Raw genomic sequence first — 21,274 nt, 5'->3', positions numbered from 1 at the left:
TGAGCACGAGGGAGAAGCCCTCTTTGTCCTCTTGCCTTGGGCTCCCCCTGACATCTTCCCTTGTCTTTCACCAGGGACTGGTTTGCTAGTTAAATCATGACAATGCTTTACTTGGCTATTACAGTTTACTAACAAAGCTATTCAAGTCTACTTCTGATCTGGTGCTGTGAATTTGAATTATATCATGTTCCCCAATATTCACTGGAATTGGGAGAACTGATCCACTACTTTAATGATCTATACGGAATGAAGAAATCTTTTCATATTTATATCTTGGTCCAGGGAATCAATTGAAATAACTAAATGCTTTAATTGGTCACCTAAGGCCAATCCTCATTTTTCACGGTTTCAAGATATTTTCTTCAAAAGTTAATGTGTTCTCGCTTATCATTCCAAGTGCTTTTGTGAGGTTACTGGGTCTGCTGGGTTGTTACAGTGGGTTATTTGCTCAACAGCGGAATAATTAAAAGTGACTAATTCTGCACCTCTCCTACCTCAATATAAATTTGGAAGTGAATACATAAGGATCTTAGCTACAGCGCTTTTCACTGGAAAAGACAGCTTGGTGGAGACCTGCAAAGTGTGCATGGCAGGCTGGCCGTCACAAGATGGCCAGCCAAACTAACATGCGTACTTTTCAGTGTCTGGCCAGCCTTCTTCTAGTCCTCTATGCTGCCAATCGGCAGCAGAGAACAGGACCCGCCCCCATTTCTCAGGCTGACTGACAGCTGTAGCGCCTCATGTGAAAAATAAAATGGTAATGAAATCATTACATTGCCATTTCATTGTTCACATTGACTTTTGCTCACAGTGGGCAAGTGGGACGACACTCCACTTCCCTCAAGAAGAAACCGCAGCTGATTCTTAACCTTTTAACTTCTGTGAACCCCCACTTAATAATTCCTGGAATCCGGGGATACTCACTGGGGATCCTCAGCGAAGCAATTTTGATGATTTGAATAGCAAAACAGTACACAAAAAGGTATATACAAATGTTGAAATGTTTTATTAATTCACAAACAAATATATATATTAAAAAAAAGAATCACCATTTTTTTGGGCAAGTTGGAGTTTTTCTAACTTCAATTGAGGTCCAGATCGTCCTTACTATATTCTGTTTTACTGTTCCCACAACTCAATCTGAGGATACCAACCTATCTTTTAGCCTCCAGTTTCAAATTCCTTCACATTCATAGAATATTTTAAAATTTTTAGTTTAACATCTTTATTTATATTCCGATCATTAATCTGTTAACATTATAACATTTTTTAAGCAGCAATGAAAGCCAAGAAGGCCCAGGACCACAGGTACGACCACTGGGCTAGGAGCAATGGGAATAATGGCTGAACCTGGACAACTAAAATTGTGCAAAATATTTTTTTCCCGTTTGACTTTTTTCAATGTGTTAGCCCTGTCAATAACGGATTGTTTGCACACCTCTGTGCCATAACGTTTACAAAATATGTCAGTATTAGTTTGTTCAACCACATGTGCGTCTTTGTCTTGTTGTGCACCCAAACTATATGTTTTTTACAGCACATTCAGAGTTATGGGTTAGTGCAAACCCTGCATCAATATCTCATTGCAGTGAAAATGTGGGAATATTATCACTAGTTTCACAAATTTGCTCAATATTTTGAAGTTCTAAAACAGGCAAATATAAATCCTGGAAGGTTAGCCAAGGAAATATTGCCATTCATGCCTGGAATTTAGCACTACCAAATATAAATGGGTTTTCTTAAGAAATGTAGTGTGCACAATCAACAAAGTAAGATTAGAGTAGATTACACAATTGTGGCAGAATCAATGTGTGTGGTGCACTGTTTATTTGATAATGGATATTAAACTCAGGATTATATGTAAAGTGTACAAACTATATATTTTCGAATTCTACATGAACTAAGGAATCTATTGTGGGAAGCCAGCCCCCCCCCCCCCTCATTTGACTGCCCGGCCAGGAGATCACACTGAAGGTGACCTTTGTCAGATTTTTTAAAAATAATTTCAAAACATGGAAATTTCTTCCAGTATCTACTGTGTATATCCCTGCCAAGGCGTGGCCCTCTACTCTGGGGCACATCACAATGCACCACTGGGACTGGCCATCCCACCGACAGACAGCCCTTCGTGCCGACCACCGCATTAGGATGCAGACGGTCAGACCCTTGTCTGTCTGGGATGGACCGCTGCTTCCGCCACGATCTACTGATCCCTTCGGGGCTGTAGCTGGAATCGTGATCCTGAATAGAGGCAGTGCCTTCTCAGGCAATGCCATCAGGATCTTGGTGTCCATTTTCCACAGCCTTTTCATAGCAGTCCCAGCGCCATGAAAAGGCAGTTGGAAAGGGATTTTGGGGGCCTCAAGCAGGCCTCTATCCCCTGTGAGCCACTACTAAGTGACCAGGGGGATGAACGTGGTGCAAACAGTGCATGGATGTTTGTAAAATGCCTTTATCTACTCCGGCTTGTGTTCACCCTTTTTCTGGGGCGCAGCACTAGCCACAGTAGAAAAAGGCAGTTTCCGACTGCCTACAGGGCGGTTGATCAAAATATGGCAGGGGGACTGCAGACTCCTTGTCGCCTGCTCACAATCCCACTTCGATGGCGGTTGGATGCTCATACAGCCGCCATACTAATGAGCCCCTTTGTTCTTCTGTGCAATTCAAGCATGGCAGTAACAGACATGTATAGGGTACTATAATTCATGGTGCCCAAAAGCAACAACTGCATATAGAACACTGTGGCCTGACCCTCTGAGAGGAGTTGTCATCATATTGAGGTCATGATGAACAAATTTAAACTTAATGGAGCAGCCTGAAGTGTGTCTGAGGTCAGAAGCACATTTTAATCAACATTGCTGCACTCATGCATACACCATTTTTTCACAAAGTGAAAACGACTATAGACTTTCTCACTGTTAAACAGTCTAGGGGCCTCTTAGCTCTGAAATATCATTCAGGTTTCCTTCCAGAGTTATAAAACTCTTAAATAAATAAACAAATTGGTTATCCTAGACAGGTTGAACAAACATCAGATATTGCAATACTCAGACTACAGTGGTGTCAGATTTCTGATTAGCTTGTTGTGATGAGATATCATGCCTTAGCTTCAAAACACCACCATCTTAACGCTTGCTAGAGAATATCAAACTTTTAATACCCCTACACCTGGAGAGTCCAGCTATAGTCCACTATTCCCTCAACACAAAAGGTTTTCAGGACATAAAGATATCTATTCATACAATGAATCAAGATAGAAGGTCAGCATCAAAACAAAGTATTATTATTATTATTATTATTATTATTATTAAAAAATAAGAACCATTTTCCAGAGTTTGTGATAATCCTAAAAACGTGTGGTGGTGATGGCCCTTGACTACACTGATGACATTTTTATTTATTTTATTTTATTTTGAAAGTTTTATATAGCGCGAACAAGATCTTTGCAGATAACAGAGCGCTTTACAAAGGCAGGTGGAAGGGTAGGGAAACAAGGGAGCATAGTAGGAAGGTAGGTCATCAAGTTAATGTAAATAATAAAAATATTACATTTAGTACAGGTATGAGGTAACATGGCATAGTTGGAACGTAGGTCATCAAAACAATGTAGCTAATACAGAAATAGAAGATAATACAGATATGAGGGAGCAAGAATCTAAACACTTTAGTCTAATACAAGTAAAAACACATTTGCATAGGAATCGGACCGGGAATACTGATCGACGCATTGTAGATCAAACGTAGTTGTTCAAGTGTATTTAGCCATAACGATATTTTTGACTTCTTTCTTAAAAAGAAGAGTGGAGGAGATGAGTCTGGTTTCAGGAGGGAGTGCGTTCCAGATCCTAGGCGCCATTCCTGAGAAGGAGCGTTTGTAAGTTTTTTCCTTCCGGAATCTTCGAGGTTTCAGCAGTAGATTGTTTGTGCTTCTAGTGGTTCTGGACCCGCCGGAAATTGTCAACTTATGAGTGAGGTAGCCGGGTGATTTCAGGTGTATAGCCTTGTGAGTCATGCAGGCAATTTTCAGCTGTATTCTGGCTTCAAAAGGCAGCCAGTTCAAGGATTTAAAGTCAGGGGAGATATGTGAATGTTTTTTTGATCCAGTGATGAGTCTTGCTGCCGCGTTTAGTGACACTCTGAGGGGTGCGGTTGTAGTTAGGGGTAGTCCGCAGAGGGCCACGCTGCCGTAGTCTATGCGAGGGATGACTAGTGCTTGTACTGCGGTTTGGAAGTCTTTTGCTGGGAGGAAGGGTTTAAGTTTCCTCAATGTATTTATTTGGAAGTTCGCCCCCTTAGTTGCCTTGCTGATATGCTGCTGCATGTTGAGGTTGGTGTCAAGTGTTATGCCTAAAGATTTTGCTGAATCCACGATGGTCGGTTGGACATTGAGTGCTGTAAGGTGCTTAAGCCATGTTTGTGCGGCAGATGTTTTCGTGGGAGGTGAGATTAGGAGGAACTCAGTTTTCATAGCATTGAGTTTGAGGTGGTTATCGGCCAGCCAAGATTGGGTGCTTCTGATCGTTGAGTTCAGACTCAGGATGTCTTTGGGGGATTGTACCTTGAGATATAGTTGAGTGTCATCGGCGTACATGTGAAAGTGTACATTGGATGCTTGTAGCAAGGTGGTGAGAGGTTCCATAACTAGGTTGAACAGAGTAGGGGATAGGCAGGATCATTGAGGGACACCTAGCGATACCGGTACTGGGGAAGACATCAAGTTTTTGCTCTTGAATTTTTGAGACCGGTTGTGTAGAAAGGAAGTGAACCAACGAAGAACAGTCCCAGAGAAGCCCATTCTTGTGTTTAAGAGTTCGAGTAAGTTCTCATGTTTCACTGTGTCGAATGCTGAAGAGAGATCAAGAAGGATGAGGAGACAGGTATCATTTTGGTCTAAAATTTGGAGGGCATCGTCAATTATGTGAGTCATAGCTGTTTCAGTGCTGTGCCCTGCTCGGAAGCCTGATTGATGTGGGTTGAGAAGATCAAACTGTTCTATGTGCTTTGTCAGTTGTAGTTGGACGCATTTTTCTAAAAGTTTGGCGAGAGTGGGAATGTTGGTGATCGGACGGTAATTGCTTAGATCAGTGGGGTCGGCTGTTGGTTTCTTCAGTAAAGGTGTAACTTGTCCAACTTTGAGGGAGTCAGGGATGGTTCCTTGTTGAAGTGAGCTATTGATAATTTTAGTCCAGAGTGGGAGGAGGAAAGGGATGAGGTCTTTTACGGCGTTAGCAGGGAGAGGGTCAGTGAGGTGATTGGATGGTTTTAGGGTGCTGAGTATTCTGTCAATTTCTTCTTCAGAGTAGGTGTCCAAGGATGACCATTTCGCATTGTTTTTTAGATTATTGGGTGTTATGCAGTTGGGTATTGAGTAAAGGCTTGCGTCCTTGAGGAGGTCAATCCTTATATTGTCAGTTTTTTTGTTAAAGAAAGCCGAGAAATCTTCACATGAAGAAGTGATGCTCATCATGTCGACAGCTGGGGGTTGTTCCTTAGATTGAGATCGGATTAGCTTGAACAATTTACTTGGACGGTTTTTTGCTTGGTCTAGCTGGAGTCTGAAGAACTCTGACTTTGAGCGTTTTATTTTCCTGCAGTATGCGTTTCTCTTTTTCCTCAGAGTTATTAGGTGCGATGTCGAGGGGGCAGATCTCCAGGTGCGCTCTGCCATTCGCATAGCCCGTCTGTCTTCATTGAGACTCCCGTTGTACCAGGGGTTGGATATCTTGGTGGATACTCTTTTCAGTTGCAGTGGAGCGGCCTCATTGATTATTGAGGCCATGGAGTTGAGATAGTGGTCAGTTAGGTACTGAACGTCAGTAACGCCGGTAGGGGGGAGTAGGAGATTGCAGCTGTTAGGGGGTAGAGAGTTTGGATTGAGTTTCCTCAGGTCTCTTTTCCAAACTTTTGGCATGGAGTATTGCACCGGGATGCGTTTAACTTTTTCCTTGATGAGGAATGTGATAATATGGTGATCTGACCAGTCACAAGGTTGGATTGAATCAAGTTGAATGTTGCCTTCTTTGGAGATGACAAGGTCGAGAATAGAGCCTTTGTCATGTGTCGGAGTGTTGCATATTTGAGTGAGGTCAGAAGCGTTAAGGAAATTTTTGAGGCTATTAACTACTGCGTCACTGCAGTCATTCCAGTGGAGATTGTAGTCGCCAAGGTAAATTTGTGTGTTTTGCCTTCCTGAGTTGATTGACATTGTGTCCATGAGTTGTTGGGAGAAGACGAGGTTGTCCCCCGGAGGGTGGTATATGATGTGCAGTGAACATACAGGTTTGTTCTCACTGATGACATCAAGGCAGAAATATTCACAGGAGGTAAGCGAAGGGGGGGTGACTTTATTAATTGAGAGGTTGCTCTTGTAAATGCAAGCGATTCCGCCACCTGTCTTGTTGGACCTGTCAAGTCTAGTGATGCAGTAGTTAGGGGGGACTAGGATGTCCATGATAGGATTGGAGGATTCAGTTAACCATGTTTCAGTCAGTATGGCCAGGTCAAGGTTCATAGACATGATGAGGTCAGCGACCTCCGACGAGTGTTTTTGGGCCGATCTACAGTTGAGAAGTGTGCATTTGAGTCTGGGGGTGCAAGGGGAGGTGGAAGGGTCTATAGTGAGAGGGACTTTAGTGAGGTTGTTGGGAACGGAGCCTCTGTTGCTATGCGTGGGGTGCCTGATAGGGTTGGAGAGAATCGTAGGAATGGACAGGTGTGTGGTGGCTAAGATGTTCTGGGTTGCCGGGACATATGTGTTGAGTAGGGTGTGTATGTCGCGGTCCGAGAGAGTCTTGATAGCGCGCTGGGGGCGGTTGGAGGTATTGCGAGAGGGGATAGAGGTCCAGTGTAGGGGGTGAGAAGGATGTGTCTTGATAGTGCGCTGGGGCCGGTTGGAGGTATTGCGAGAGGAGATAGAGGTCCCATGTAAGGGGCGAATAGGATGTGAGGGGGCGTTGTTTATTCGTTGAGAGGTGGTGGTGGGTGCCTGGGGTGCGTGAGGAGTAACTCTTTGAGCGTGTGAATTTCTTCTTTCACTTGGAGGAGAGTGGTCATGATTGTGTCCTGCGTGCAGTTGGGTATGGGGTTGGTGTTATTGGAAGGGTAATCAATGACAGGAGGGGTGAAGCAACTGGTCGTTGCGGGGGTGCAAGTATAGTAAAAGGGGGTGAGAGTGGGGGGGGAGATGTTGAGGGAGGAGTGGGGGCCAGGAGTGGCGGGAGTGCTAGGAGTGGGGGGGGGGACGATTGAGGGAGGAGTGAAGGCTGGGAGTGGCTGGAGTGCAAGAGTGAGGGCTAGGAGTGGCGGGAGTGCAGGAGTGAGGGCTAGGAGTGGCGGGAGTGCAGGGAGTGGGGGGGAGATGTTGAGGGAGGGGTGTAGGTCAGGAATGGGTTGAGTGCAGAGAATGGGGGGGGCTGTTGAGGGAGGGGTGAAGGCTAAGAGTGGCGGGAGTGCAGGGAGTGGGGGGGAGATGTTGAGGGAGGGGTGTAAGTCAGGAGTGGGTTGAGTGGAGATGTTGAGGGAGAAGTGGGGGCCCAGAGAGGCGAGAGAGCAGGGAGTGGGGGAGAGAGGTCACGGCGGGAGGGGGAGCTAGGAGAGGTGGGAGTGCAGGGAGTGGCGGTGGTGGAGAAAGTGGGGGGGGAGTTGGGATGGGATAGAGTCGAGTTGTGAAGGTCAGAAGCGGTAGGTCGTTCTGAAACGTTAGTTGGAAGTGTGGAGTTCTGGCTCAGTTGGATTGGAGTATGTGTGGAGGTCCGACTGTTGGAAAGGTGCTCTTTGAAAGTGGGGAACAGGTTGTCGAGTAGTTCCAGGTTCCTGTCTGTGGATTGAATTAGGACAATCCCGTTATTGTAGATAGTAATGGCTGTTCTGCCTGGGAAGAGTTGGGATGGTGCGATGGAGAGTGTTAGTCCATGAGCGGATTTCCTGATGGTGGAGACGTTGAGTAAGGTAAGGAACGCTTTTCTCCATTGAGCTCTGCGTGCGGTGTGGAAGATGATATCGGTGTTCAGGGATCCATTTACCGATGAGAAGTAGGTGTCGGCAAAGGGTGTTTCAGGGTGGGGCCTCAGGAAGTTGTGTTTAAAGCGTTTAGCGGCCTATTTGGTGAGTGCGGGTGGGTAGTTTATTTTATATGTGTGCTTGCCGCTGTGATCCATGTTAGGATGGCGTAAAGGTGGGTGTGGGAGAGTGAACAGAGGAGATATACAAGAGTACAGATAAATGCAGACAATAAGTTACATGGGTCAAAAGAGACACTAGTGAGAAATCACAATATAAGTGGTAGCAAATAAGTGCATTACAAGAATAAAAAGTGAAATGGGTGCAGCATACACAAATATACACTAACCAGATATGAGTATAATACAGATGAAATACTGGAATAAAATATAGATGCCAACAGCAAGTTAATGCGTCAAGTGACACTAATGCGCAGCCAGAAATATATGAGGTAGCGATCGGTGCAAAGTGAAATAGGTGCAGGTTAAAAATATCCAAGGTACAAGTAGAAGTATAATACTGCAATAAAGGCAGATACTCTAACCAAAATATGAGAGGTAGCAATTGGTGCAGTCCAGGAATAAAGAAAGTGACATGGGTGCAGCTTACCATACCACTGCACTGGATATTTTATTGATTTTTCAATGCTCTGGATCACCTGTATTATTTTACAGAGTTGTGTGAATGGTAGAAGTAGACACTAATTTCTTAAAATGACGACTCTCAATTTTAACAGAATTTAAACTTCTAATTAATGACAGGTTATATAGCTTGTCACTCTTCAGTCACTTTAGGCACTCAGTGAGTGATCGTGCATCCATTCTGTCATTCGTTCTTGCAAGCATAACTCAATTCATCTACCCATTGACTTATTTATGCAATAACATTTACACACTTACACATATACAATAAAGCAGACAGAAACCCCGAAAGCATGATACATAAATGAAAGATAAAAGTATTAAAAAAAAACATGCTGCCACCTAAACGTTGCAAGCATGTGCTGGCAATAGAAAAATAAAATGAAATATAGTAGCTGATATCAAACTTGCAATGGTATTGTACAAAGTGTATAATTGTTTTAAAGTTCCAACACAGCTGCCACATTTAAAAGCAACATGTTGGCCAGGCTTGAGCAGTAAAAAAACAATGTGCTAAGTACAGTATATTTCCAAGGTAGCCACTCAGTAAACAGTGCACCTAGTAGCCATCATCGAATGCTTAAGTGTATAGTGCATCAATGCCATGCCAAGGCCAGGCAAAAATATAATACGTCTAAACACGGAGTTCACCTTGAAACAGTAAAATAATGATATATCCTCCAAAATACTATTTCAAGGTGGCCATTGAGTTTAGAATTAGTGGACTTACAGGATGCGGCACACTGCAGATGGAATGAGGGGCAAGCAAGTAGCCCCTGTAGGACTATATGTGAAGCTGCATAGCACTTAAAAACAGGAGCAAAAAATAAATGAAAATGGACCTATAAAAGGGAAATATTAAAGAAAATAAAGCACTGGTGGCCACCCTAGACATTGAAGCACACTTATTTTAAAGCAGATGTGCACATGTGATCAGGACAAATGCTGCTACTCACAAGGTAATGGAGTCAATTGCAGAAATGGGCTAATCGATTGCCTCATGCAGTATGCTCTCATGTTAAAAAATAGAATGAGAATTACATTTGAAAAGAAAAGAGCTGTAGCCCAATGATCCTCTACATATGTATCTGTAGGTATGTGGAGTTGGTTTTCTTTTTATTTATTTTTCTATACGGGCCTGGCAGACACTATCCCACTGAAGAAGGTCTCACTAGCATAACCCAGTACAAATTTTCTACCCAAAACGAATTATCCAACAGGGTAACAAAGGCCAAAAACTGCTTACTAAATTACTTTGTGAGATTCATAGCAACAAAATGTATGTATATAAATAAACAAAACATCATTCAACCCCTCCCAAGAGGGTAATAAGGACAATTAAAGTGTAAATACTTCAAGCCATAGGGTTTGTCAGTGAGGGAAACCAGTAGGGGAAACCAGCACCAAAATCCTTGCCTACGACAGTGACCTGTGAGAATCCATTTAACACACTACTTGTATACTGCCTTTAACACACTGTAATAACAATCCACACATAAAGACCTACTGGCTTTCATATAGTTTCACAATAAAGAAGTTACTGTGATTGTTTTGAATTTTCAGAATAAAGAGATTAGAGCTACGGCCTCTGTCATAACTTCTTCTACAAAAATCATTCAGGCCTATAGAGTTTATCATTAGCTTGCCACCATAACCTACTCAGCCCAACTATATTCTGTGTAAGAATTTCTACAAACCAATCACTGGAATACATTCATAAACTTGTAAATATTTAAAGCATACCATTAGCAAAACAATATACAATCCTTCCTAAAAAGATCCAACAAGAATTCTCAAAGGACAAATCTTCCACCTCTAGGCTTTACAGGGAGTAACCAACACCAAAACCCTTACCTATTAGGGTAACCGGTGAGAGTCCCTGAAACCCAAAACCTGTCTACAAGCTTTACAAGTGCAATGACAATCTATCTTCAAAGGCCTACAAGCTTTCATATATGCTTTTCAAAATTAACATGACAGGCCTACAGTTTATGTAGTACCTTTTCCTAATCAACAGATCCGGACTTATGGTCTTGATCAGTGGCTTGTAAATATAACCGGCTTGTGCCCTATTTAGACTTTGCATATGGGTACCTAGTCACAAATGTGACTGCTATCCCGTCTGCCTTATTACATGTGCTACATTATATAATATACTTATAATAAGGTGGACGGTATATTCCTCATGATTGTGATTGAATAACCTATCCACCAGACTCTAATTCAGGCACTTAGCCTTGCTGTGTTCACAATAAGCTTTCTGTTATGTTAAAAAGTACAAAAAACTTCCCTTTTTTCAGAGGAAGCACATGATTTCTGCCCAGTCAAAATCTGTATCGTGGGTATCAACGTTTGGGCGGAACCAAAGTCCCTTTGTCAATAGCAATACAATTAAAAATATGTACAAAATGACAGTTGGCAAAATGTTGTACAACCATTCCTAAAACGGTATAACAAGGATTCTCAAAGTGAAAATATTCTACCCCGAGGGACTGATGTAGAGGGCAACCAACACGGAAATCCCTTGCACTTGTAATTTGTAAGATTCTGTATAAGACAAAGCCGTTCTACAAGTTTTAACATAGAGTAAAGGCAATCTGCCCTAAAAAGGCCTAGTGGCTTTCACATACGATTTTACCATAAATAATTCAGACCTAGTGCCTTTGCCATAACATTCCTTTATATGTGGATCACACCTACAGCTATGGCCTATGGCTGGTCACCATAACCAACTTAGCCATGCTGTGTTAAGCATACATTTTCCCACAAGGCAAAATGTGCAAAGCAAGCACTTTTACAATGGAAGCATACTTCTGCCTAATCAAAATCTACAGTCAAGGAAATCAACATTTGGGTGGCCCCAAAGCCCATCTATCAGTAGTCAAAGTTACAAATCTGTACAGAATTACAGTTTCCACAACACGTTACTACCCATCCTGAAATGGCTGTACAAGCATTCTCACCGTGTAAATCTTTCGACTACAATACAAGCACTTGTTTTCAGTGGAAGCAGAAAACTTCTGAGGAATCAAAATCTGTACTCAGAGCAACCAATATTTGGGCAGAGTCATAATCCCTTTCTCTGTAGTACTCCGGAAAGCACTATTTTCTGTTGATGAACAGCTACACTGTTGGGCGAGACCTAAAACAAGAGAAAAAGCCCTGGAAAAGTTCCATGAGCCATTTTAAAAAGCACCTGAGATTCATGTGTCATCACAATATTTCACAAATTCAGCCCACACAACATTCTAAAAAATTACACTTCTTAGCTTTTCATTGCACTTGGTAATTGCCTCAAAGTGGCTTGCACTAACTTTCCCTGTATACAACATAAATACAAAATAAACATAATTACATTAGAGAGACATAAAACCAATTTTCCCTCACTAAAAAAAACAGAAAAAATCCTGTTTACTCCCACGTTCGGGCGTAGTTCTTGATTAAGTGTAAAACTGAACTCAAATTTCAACCTCTACATTGGCATTCCCATATAAAAAGGTGAGAGGTAATCTCTGCTGATAACCTCTCCTGGGCACGAGAACATTGATAATTAACTGAGAAAGCAGTTAACAAGTTAAGAAACGTTTCTAGAATGGTGTTTGCTGTATTATGTTAGTATAAATTAGATGAGCTTTTTTTTATTGTTTTCAAAAGGTAAATAAGGATTGTTAATAGACGCATGTACAAAAGGTATATATAAAAGGTCTAGTTTTAAGGGCCAGCACCTACTACAAAGATTTTTACTTGACCTGAAAAAACGTACCTGATTGTCTTCCAATTGCTTTTGCAGTTTAAGTACCTGAAAATTGTGTTCAACTCTGCTTAGACACGAATTTAACTCATCTGACCTGACTTCTTACAGAGAACACTGATGTTCCTATATCTCCTTCATGAAAATGGTAATTGGTTGTCCCCCTGTGCAAGAAAAATGTCTTTTGCAATATGATTTCCTAACACAATTTGAAACACTTCCAAACATCTGCCTTTGTGATGATTTTTCAAGTTGTATACTAAATCAATTTGCTTTACTGATGTAGAAGATAAGTTAGCTAATTAAGTCGGAGCTCTTAACAGGATGCATGACATTTTATTTCACATGGGGGTTGGGATATATAATTCATGTACTAACTGTAAAATTCTAGTAATCATGCCACTAATTAAAAATACAACTATTCCAACATTGAAATTTAGTGTAGGGAGAGCTCATCCATCACATAGTCTTGGGAGGACATGCAATACAAGCCAAAAAATAAACTAATTTCTCAGTTGAAAGTGATTTTCCATTCATATTGACAAGCTAGATGAAATCTCACTGTAGCATAACATATTGCCCAGTGTTAACGGCTGTACATATATAAGATGTGATTATATAAAAGGTCGTAATTTTATTTTATTTGGTGTTTACAAAGGACTGCATTTCACCTTATTGTGACCTCCGATCGCTTTGGGATTGTCGTCCATATTTCAGCATATTGTTTGTTGCAGTACATTACATGTTCAAAAAAGTGGTGGTGGAAGAATCATTCCAAACTCCAGAAAGGGTGATCTCTGTTGGTGGATGTGAGGTTGCAGGGCCTGTGGTATGAAAGTAGGCTGGGCGTCTTGAATGAAAAACGGAGCCCAGACAGGTGACTGTGAGGTACACTCACCCGAGCTATCTGCCCTAGCGCTCTCTTTATTTTACTCTTCCCAATGTCACAGCCACTACCATTGTGACCTGACAAGAAGGGACCAAACCACAAACTCCCCTCCAGGGTCCACAGCATTGGATGAAGCCTAATGCAAACAAAACATTGGACAGCTGCATACAAAAGGGCCATAAAGTTGCCAAAACATTGAAGAGCAATAGTTCTGGAATGCCTGAGTGGTGATGGCGAGGCCATCCTGAGGCACCTGACCATGACTTACAAAGCCTGACAATCATTTGAATGATAGCTCATGCATAAACATTTAAGAGTATGGTTATTAAGGTTCTCCTCGAAGATATAAACTCTAAGGAGCTGATTCACATAGGGCCTCTGCAGTCATGGTGGAGGTCACTCACTCGTAGCAGGCCCTCCGCAAAGAGTAATTGCAGTATGGAGGTCCTGTCACAAGTGCAGGGCCCCCACCATGACTGCGGGGCCTCCGCCATGAGTGCGGAGGCCCTTTCTGAATCGGCTCTGAGTTTCTACTTACTCAGAATTCAGGCTTGTGCAAGCAGATCAGAGCGCCATGATTCAATCGCAGACGTATGTACATATAATCATGATAGAGATGGTTAAAAAAGCAGTAGGGGAATCAGGCAATGTCTTAATTTGACTATTAAAATATGGGCGAACAGACCTGAATCTACTGGTATGCTAAGGACAGTGGTCACACACCAAAGCAAATAAATGTTGTAAAACTGGTTGTACATCAAAAGATTGAAATCTTATTTTCTGATTTACTTTGTCATTAACACAAGCCTTTTACTAGCCTTTCACTGTATTCCTCTTATGCAATGGAACATTACCAATTTTCTCAAAATCTGTGGGGATTGTAAATATGTAGCAAACAAATCACTGGCCATTCTGCCAGTACTCTCAACAAGACTGTTAGTAAGTTTAGTAAACCTGGTCCTTTGGATTCCTTTCACGTCATCAGAAATAAGGCATTCTCATGTCTATGAGAGAACTAAAAGCCTGTCAGCACAATTGTGCTACTTTATTTGGCGGGGAAGTAAATACGCCAATTAACAGTCCTCTAGTCACTCTTTCATCATTTCCATCTATTGGAATTATAGAAACTTGGCTTCCGGTTCACAGGAGTAGCACAGGACTCAACATCCCCTGCTGTCAGCGTGGGACCCAACACTTCAGAGGGGCCTCTTGCAGCCCATGAATATCTGTGAGATAAGGGAGACTCATAGGCCCCTAATCACATTCTGTGTGGGCCATTAAAAAAAAAATTCAGATTGTTTTAAAAGTGTGCATGTTAGAAAATATTTGAATGCAATGCACTCCAACAAAGACCATCAGCACCTTTCTTATGCTCACCAATGAAAGATGAGAAGTTTAGAAGCTGCCTGCTCCAGGCTTGGACAAAAGTTTGCAGACACAGTAAGAAGAATTCCTTTGTACTGTACACTACGCCACATTTCTGGACATGTACAGTTTAGCCAGATGCAGAATCAGCCTTTAACAGTGGTAATTGATTAATTGGATGGTTTATTGGATTTTCTCCTTGTGTAAAGGCAGTTCAGCATCACTTTCAGGCCATGGCAGGACTTGAAAGTAACATGGGAAATCTGCAAATAATCCTTTTATAACCCTTCCACTGCTGGTGTGTTGGCGCACCTGTATGCTAGAGATTTGTTTAGGTTTAAGTTGTTTAAACACTTGTACCTCCATATGAACCCATAGAAATACATGTTATTTTAGGCACATTCAACACTATGTATTGATGCAACTCCACATCATTATCTTATGGTACTCTGAAGAAATAATGACAACTGCAACCAATATTTTCATTCAACAAATATGTTTAACATGTTGCTTATCGATCACATTGTACAGAATTGAAAATGGAACAACAGTAATAAAGGATCTAAGGAACATAAGGGAGAGGGAGAATAGAATGTTCATTAGCTCATTGGATAAGCAAGGTAGTCTGCCTGAATATGAGCAATCTCTCCATTCACCCAATGAGGTAAAAAAGATAACAGCGGGCGGAATGACGGAGCGCAAGGGCCAAATGGTATCCAGAAAGTCATCTTCTTACTGGATCCTCAGGACAGGCCATATCCGTTAACTCTATTATACAGAGAAGTTGACCTTACAGGCACCATCACAACGAGCTGGAGTGGATCAATAATAACCCCTGTCTTTAAAGGCGGGGATGATACATCCCTGCCAATTATAGACTCATAGCATTAATAGACTCAGAAGTCAAGTACTATGCCTCTCTAATCCTAGTAGAACTGATTGGGTGGTCAAACACAACTATCCTGGAACCAGTTAATCAAACACGGATTTAGAAAAGGGTTCGGCACAACTACGATCAGCTTAACATTGACTCTACTAGAGGACACGTGCAAGTGACAACGGTAAAGAACTGTACCTTTGCTTTAGAGACCTTAAAGCTGCGTTTGATCGCATAGATCAAGGGATCCTGTGGAGAAAACTAATAGAAATTAATATACCAACCAGAATGTTATGAACCATCGAACAACTGTATTCAAATACCTGGCTGCATGTCAAACTGGGTGATGGTACAAGGCTCTAGAGGAACATCCCTAAGGAAAAGGGCCAGAAGCAGGGATGCGTGTTGGCCCCACTCATTTTTAGCCTGTTTATATCTGAGTTATCCAAGACGGTTAAAGTTTGTGAATGGAATAAAATTCAGAAAGATGTTCTTAATAAACTCCTAGCTGATTCCATGCCTTCCCCTTCAAATAATTCCGAAGACTCCTATACAGTGGATGCAGTACATTTTGGATATTTGAAAAAAACTTCAAGTAAAATATGTTAAAGTAAATAAACTGGACATTAAAACTACTAAAAAAAAGGATGATCATTAATCGAATCGGGCCGGTGACCAAGATCTGCTTGGATGATGAGACCCTAGATGGGGTTAAAAGTTATAAATTCCTGAGAGTATACATAGACAACAGGGTACATTTATTTGAACACAAACAATATATGACAAATAAAAGAAACACCCTAATCTATGCATTTGTACACTCGCTATGAAGTTGGATGGGCCTTCTTCAAGCCAAATTGCTACCAACTAAGGGATATTCAAGTGTTGCCTTGCATGGGAAGAATGCCTCCCTCTTGGGCAAATTGCAGATCACTTAGTATAAGCGAGTATTTCGACTCCCGCAAAATGCCTCCACGGTGCAAGTTCGGTTGGAATTCGGTCTCACGTACAAGGTACTGGGAAGAAGATACAGTGCAAAAAAATCCTGGTATAAAATAGAACCGAGACAACTTGTTGAATAATGCCTTATGGACATCCTTGGAAAAGGATCCTCTCTCTTCCCCTTTATGCATTCTGGCAAGTGGTAAATAGAGTTGCAAAATTGCAGTCTTTTGTGGAAGACAAAATCAGCTTTAGTATTTGTTCGCATGCCTGGATTGTCCTCAAAAGCTACAAGAGGATAAAACCAGCACCATACTTAAACTTGGCAATCTTGGTACACATAAAGAGAAGGATGATGGCGATTCAATTTGGACAGTTACAATCAATGACTGACCAACTGTCCTGGAAATATAGTGGCCCCACGTTATGTAGACTAAGTGGATCTGAAAAGAAAAACTTTATACACCTGATCTGTATATGCCCCACCTTAAGGCAAGCACGTTACACTACTCAAAAAGAGTTGCATCGCTGGGGGCATATGAACATGCAGGTCAACAGTAATAAAAATCCTTTGATCTGGAGGACCCTCAAATAAATTGTAAGTTGATTAAATTCCGGTGGATACACAAAAGGCCATACAATACAAATTTGAATGATCCTGTATGCCAAAAACAATCTTCAGCATAACATTCTGATTTTAAACTTTACTGATCACTTTAAGGTAGAATATGGACATTGTTGTCTTTTATTAGTCAATCAAATCAATCAAAAATAGCTTTATTCGATTGTTAAATAGCAATCATAAAAGCATACAATTAAAATTACCACATTTCATTACATATTATAAAATCACCATGTTATAAAAAGAAGCATGTTAAAAACATGTACAACAATTAATTATAAGCTGGTTTCCACTCAGGTCAACATCACTATACATATATTACAACTACATAACCATGGTTTTTCTCCAATATACCACTTTTTTCAGGAAGACTGCAATTATTGAAACGCCTCTTTCATTATCCAAATATTGTAAACATAGCAAGGCTAGACGACATTGGCGCAGTCCCATCTGTTTAAAAAAAGGCACCAAGTCCTGCGCCTAACGGTAGCCTAAAATGTACAAAATAAAATAACATGTATGGTGGTTTGAGGAGACACATCATCACAAGGGCAAGGCTGGAGGTCTCGCGACCAGTCATTAATAGCTGGAAAACTAACTAATCTATGAAAGATCCCCAGCCTAAAACAAGTTAATAAAAATCTGTCATAATTGCCAGGAACAAAATTCAAATAGGGTTGAATATTAAAAGTGGTTAACCGCATCGATGCGCCGGCTTTTCCCGCTGTACGCGGCAATTTTTAAATTACCGCGTTACATGACGAGCTCAGCTCGTCATGAGCGCACGGCAGGTTACGCTCATGACGAGCTGAGCTCGTCATCAGCCTGGAAGGGGTTAATAACAATTGGTGTTGCAGGACAGTTGGTTTTAAGATCTCTGTTGACATTCTTAAAGTAATCGGTTTTATCCACACTATGTGTGGGAGGGTATACTCAGACGTGAGTCCCTTGCTCATTGCACCATCAGGATTCAAGCAAGCCGGGCCGAAGAAGGCTGTGATGCCAGAAACCGGTCCCCGGAAGCTTGTTTCCTTCCCAGTATAAGAATTGGCTTGGTAGTTTGGTTTGCCCTGTTCCCATCATGCACTGGGACAGGAACAGACTAATTTGCATATAGCCAAGTTCTGAGCTGGGATGGTGCAGTGAGCTAAAAAACGGTGATGGATTAAAACCATGATCTCTTGACTTGGTAAGAGTATTCTGCATCATTCAGAAACTCTGTCCATCACCACCCCCCTTTTCCAAAATCGGTTTTATCCACACTATGTGTGGGAGGGTATACTCAGACGTGAGTCCCTTGCTCATTGCACCATCAGGATTCAAGCAAGCCGGGCCGAAGAAGGCTGTGATGCCAGAAACCGGTCCCCGGAAGCTTGTTTCCTTCCCAGTATAAGAATTGGCTTGGTAGTTTGGTTTGCCCTGTTCCCATCATGCACTGGGACAGGAACAGACTAATTTGCATATAGCCAAGTTCTGAGCTGGGATGGTGCAGTGAGCTAAAAAACGGTGATGGATTAAAACCATGATCTCTTGACTTGGTAAGAGTATTCTGCATCATTCAGAAACTCTGTCCATCACCACCCCCCTTTTCCAAAATCGGTTTTATCCACACTATGTGTGGGAGGGTATACTCAGACGTGAGTCCCTTGCTCATTGCACCATCAGGATTCAAGCAAGCCGGGCCGAAGAAGGCTGTGATGCCAGAAACCGGTCCCCGGAAGCTTGTTTCCTTCCCAGTATAAGAATTGGCTTGGTAGTTTGGTTTGCCCTGTTCCCATCATGCACTGGGACAGGAACAGACTAATTTGCATATAGCCAAGTTCTGAGCTGGGATGGTGCAGTGAGCTAAAAAACGGTGATGGATTAAAACCATGATCTCTTGACTTGGTAAGAGTATTCTGCATCATTCAGAAACTCTGTCCATCACCACCCCCCTTTTCCAAAATCGGTTTTATCCACACTATGTGTGGGAGGGTATACTCAGACGTGAGTCCCTTGCTCATTGCACAATCAGGATTCAAGCAAGCTGGGCCGAAGAAGGCTGTGATGCCAGAAACCGGTCCCCGGAAGCTTGTTTCCTTCCCAGTATAAGAATTGGCTTTGTAGTTTGGTTTGCCCTGTTCCCATCATGCACTGGGACAGGAACAGACTAATTTGCATATAGCCAAGTTCTGAGCTGGGATGGTGCAGTGAGCTAAAAAACGGTGATGGATTAAAACCATGATCTCTTGACTTGGTAAGAGTATTCTGCATCATTCAGAAACTCTGTCCATCACCACCCCCCTTTTCCAAAATCGACATTCTTAAAGTATCCAACATAATCAGGCCCTCTTTCCTCAGGTCTTTTCTAGTTACTGCCGAGATAGTAAGAGGATTTGAGAAAAACTCTGGTTTACCGAGATCCCTACTAAAGTTGTACACATATCTCAACCAGTGAATCCTCATTACTCCTTCCAATTTCAAAATATCTGACAGAATGTCCCTATTCAGCTTTGTTTCCTCTTTTGTCCATAGCCTGTGCCATAGTAGCACAGTCTCAAGCTTAATTAAGTCAGATATGAATGGACGGCCTAATTCTGCGTGGGACCCTGAGGTACTGTTTGGTACAGATAAAATATATTTTAAAAAAGAGCTTTCAACTACCTGAATGGGTGTAGAGTCGGCAAACCCCCATACCCCACTCCCATAAGTAGCAGCAGATACACATTTTGCCTTATAGATCTTAATTAACTCAGCGGGAGGTTTTTTACCCAATTTTTGGGCAAAAGTGATGAGGGAAGAAGTAGAAAGTAACATCGCCAATTTCTTCGCTTCTACAGCTTGGGCCCAAGACTCATTCTGTGCAAACAATATTCCTAAATAGGAAAATTGTTTGGTTGCCTCAAGCTTCTGTCCTGCAATTAAAACAGCCCTATTAACCCTAAAACCCTTGCCACAGCGCATAATGAATGTTTTAGAAAAGTTCACACTTAATCCAAGATCTTTTATGAAGAGGTTGAAACTATCCACCACGCGCTGTAGACCCACTTGGGTACGAGACATTAGCACAGCATCGTCTGCGTACAAAAGGGCCGGGATTGGGTGGCCTGAAACATACGGGGAATCTAAACTATCTCTGCACAAGGCCACCTCCAGGCCATTTATATACAAATTAAAAAGGAATGGGGCCAGGACACATCCCTTCCTGACTCCACTCCTAATCGGGATTGCAGCCGCGCGTTCACCCTTCAGGCCATAACGGACGCGGGCTGACGCGTCACTATAAAAACGTTTAAGAAAATAAATAATATTGTCATCAACCCCTAAGTGTCCTAGCAAACTCCATAGTTTAGAGTGGACCACGCAGTCAAATGCCGCAGAGAGGTCTACAAAAGCTAGGAACAGATTTCCTTTCTTAGCCCTTGTGTACTTTCCCACCAACATTAAAAGATTCAAGCCTTGCTCTACCGTTCCTAGGCCAGCCCGGAATCCATATTGTAAATCAGATAAAATGGAATTGTCGTCAGCCCAATCCAGGAGATGCTCCAGGATTATCTGCCCAGCTATCTTTGTGAAAGAATCCAGCAGGGAAATAGGTCTATATATCCCGGATCGTGTCTATCCACCTTCTTGAAGATAGGCACGATTATGGACTACACCCAGGTAGATAGAAATCCAGTATTACAGCTTGCATTAGGCACCTGGACCAGAAGAGGCCCCAACAGAGAGATACTTGCCTTAAATATGTCTATGGGGACACAATCCGGACCAGGAGCCTTACCACCCTGGCTAGCATGGAGGGCCCTTTCAACTTCCTCCAAGGTAAACGCCAGATTCCTTGATTTAGAATGGACAATAGTGGGACAAGAGGCAAGTGATAGTTCATCTCCCTCGTAGACCTGAGCACAGTGCCTAATCCAATCCGCTTCTGGGATAGCTATCTCAATTTTAGGACCAGTCTCTTCCGCTAGAAAGTGAGTTCTAATGACCTTCCAGAAGCCTGCACTATCATTATTTACAGAAGCTACATGCAGGGCATCCCAGGCCTCTAGTTTCAACGTATTCTTCCTGTCTCTGACTACTAATTTATATAGATTCCTAGGTCTCCTCACCTCAGAGGTGCTTCTTGGGTTTTTATGTAGTTCTTTCTTTAAGAGTGCATAGGCTTGGGTGCATTTAGAGTCAAGCCATCCTCCCCGAGTTCTGTTAT

At 42.1% G+C, this 21,274-nt stretch overlaps 1 protein-coding gene across 4 annotated transcripts in view; it reads right to left on the bottom strand.

Annotated features, from left to right (window-relative positions):
* Window positions 1-21,274, bottom strand: part of PPP4R4 (protein phosphatase 4 regulatory subunit 4) — a 1,921,930-nt gene that overhangs the window by 1,873,437 nt on the left and 27,219 nt on the right. The gene's annotated exons all lie outside the window — the stretch shown is intronic.

Source organism: Lissotriton helveticus, chromosome 9, assembly GCF_964261635.1.
Source record: "Lissotriton helveticus chromosome 9, aLisHel1.1, whole genome shotgun sequence".
Classification (NCBI taxonomy): domain Eukaryota; kingdom Metazoa; phylum Chordata; class Amphibia; order Caudata; family Salamandridae; genus Lissotriton; species Lissotriton helveticus.
The sequence above is the reverse complement of the archived record's forward strand: the minus strand, read 5'-3'. Positions and strand labels throughout refer to the sequence as shown.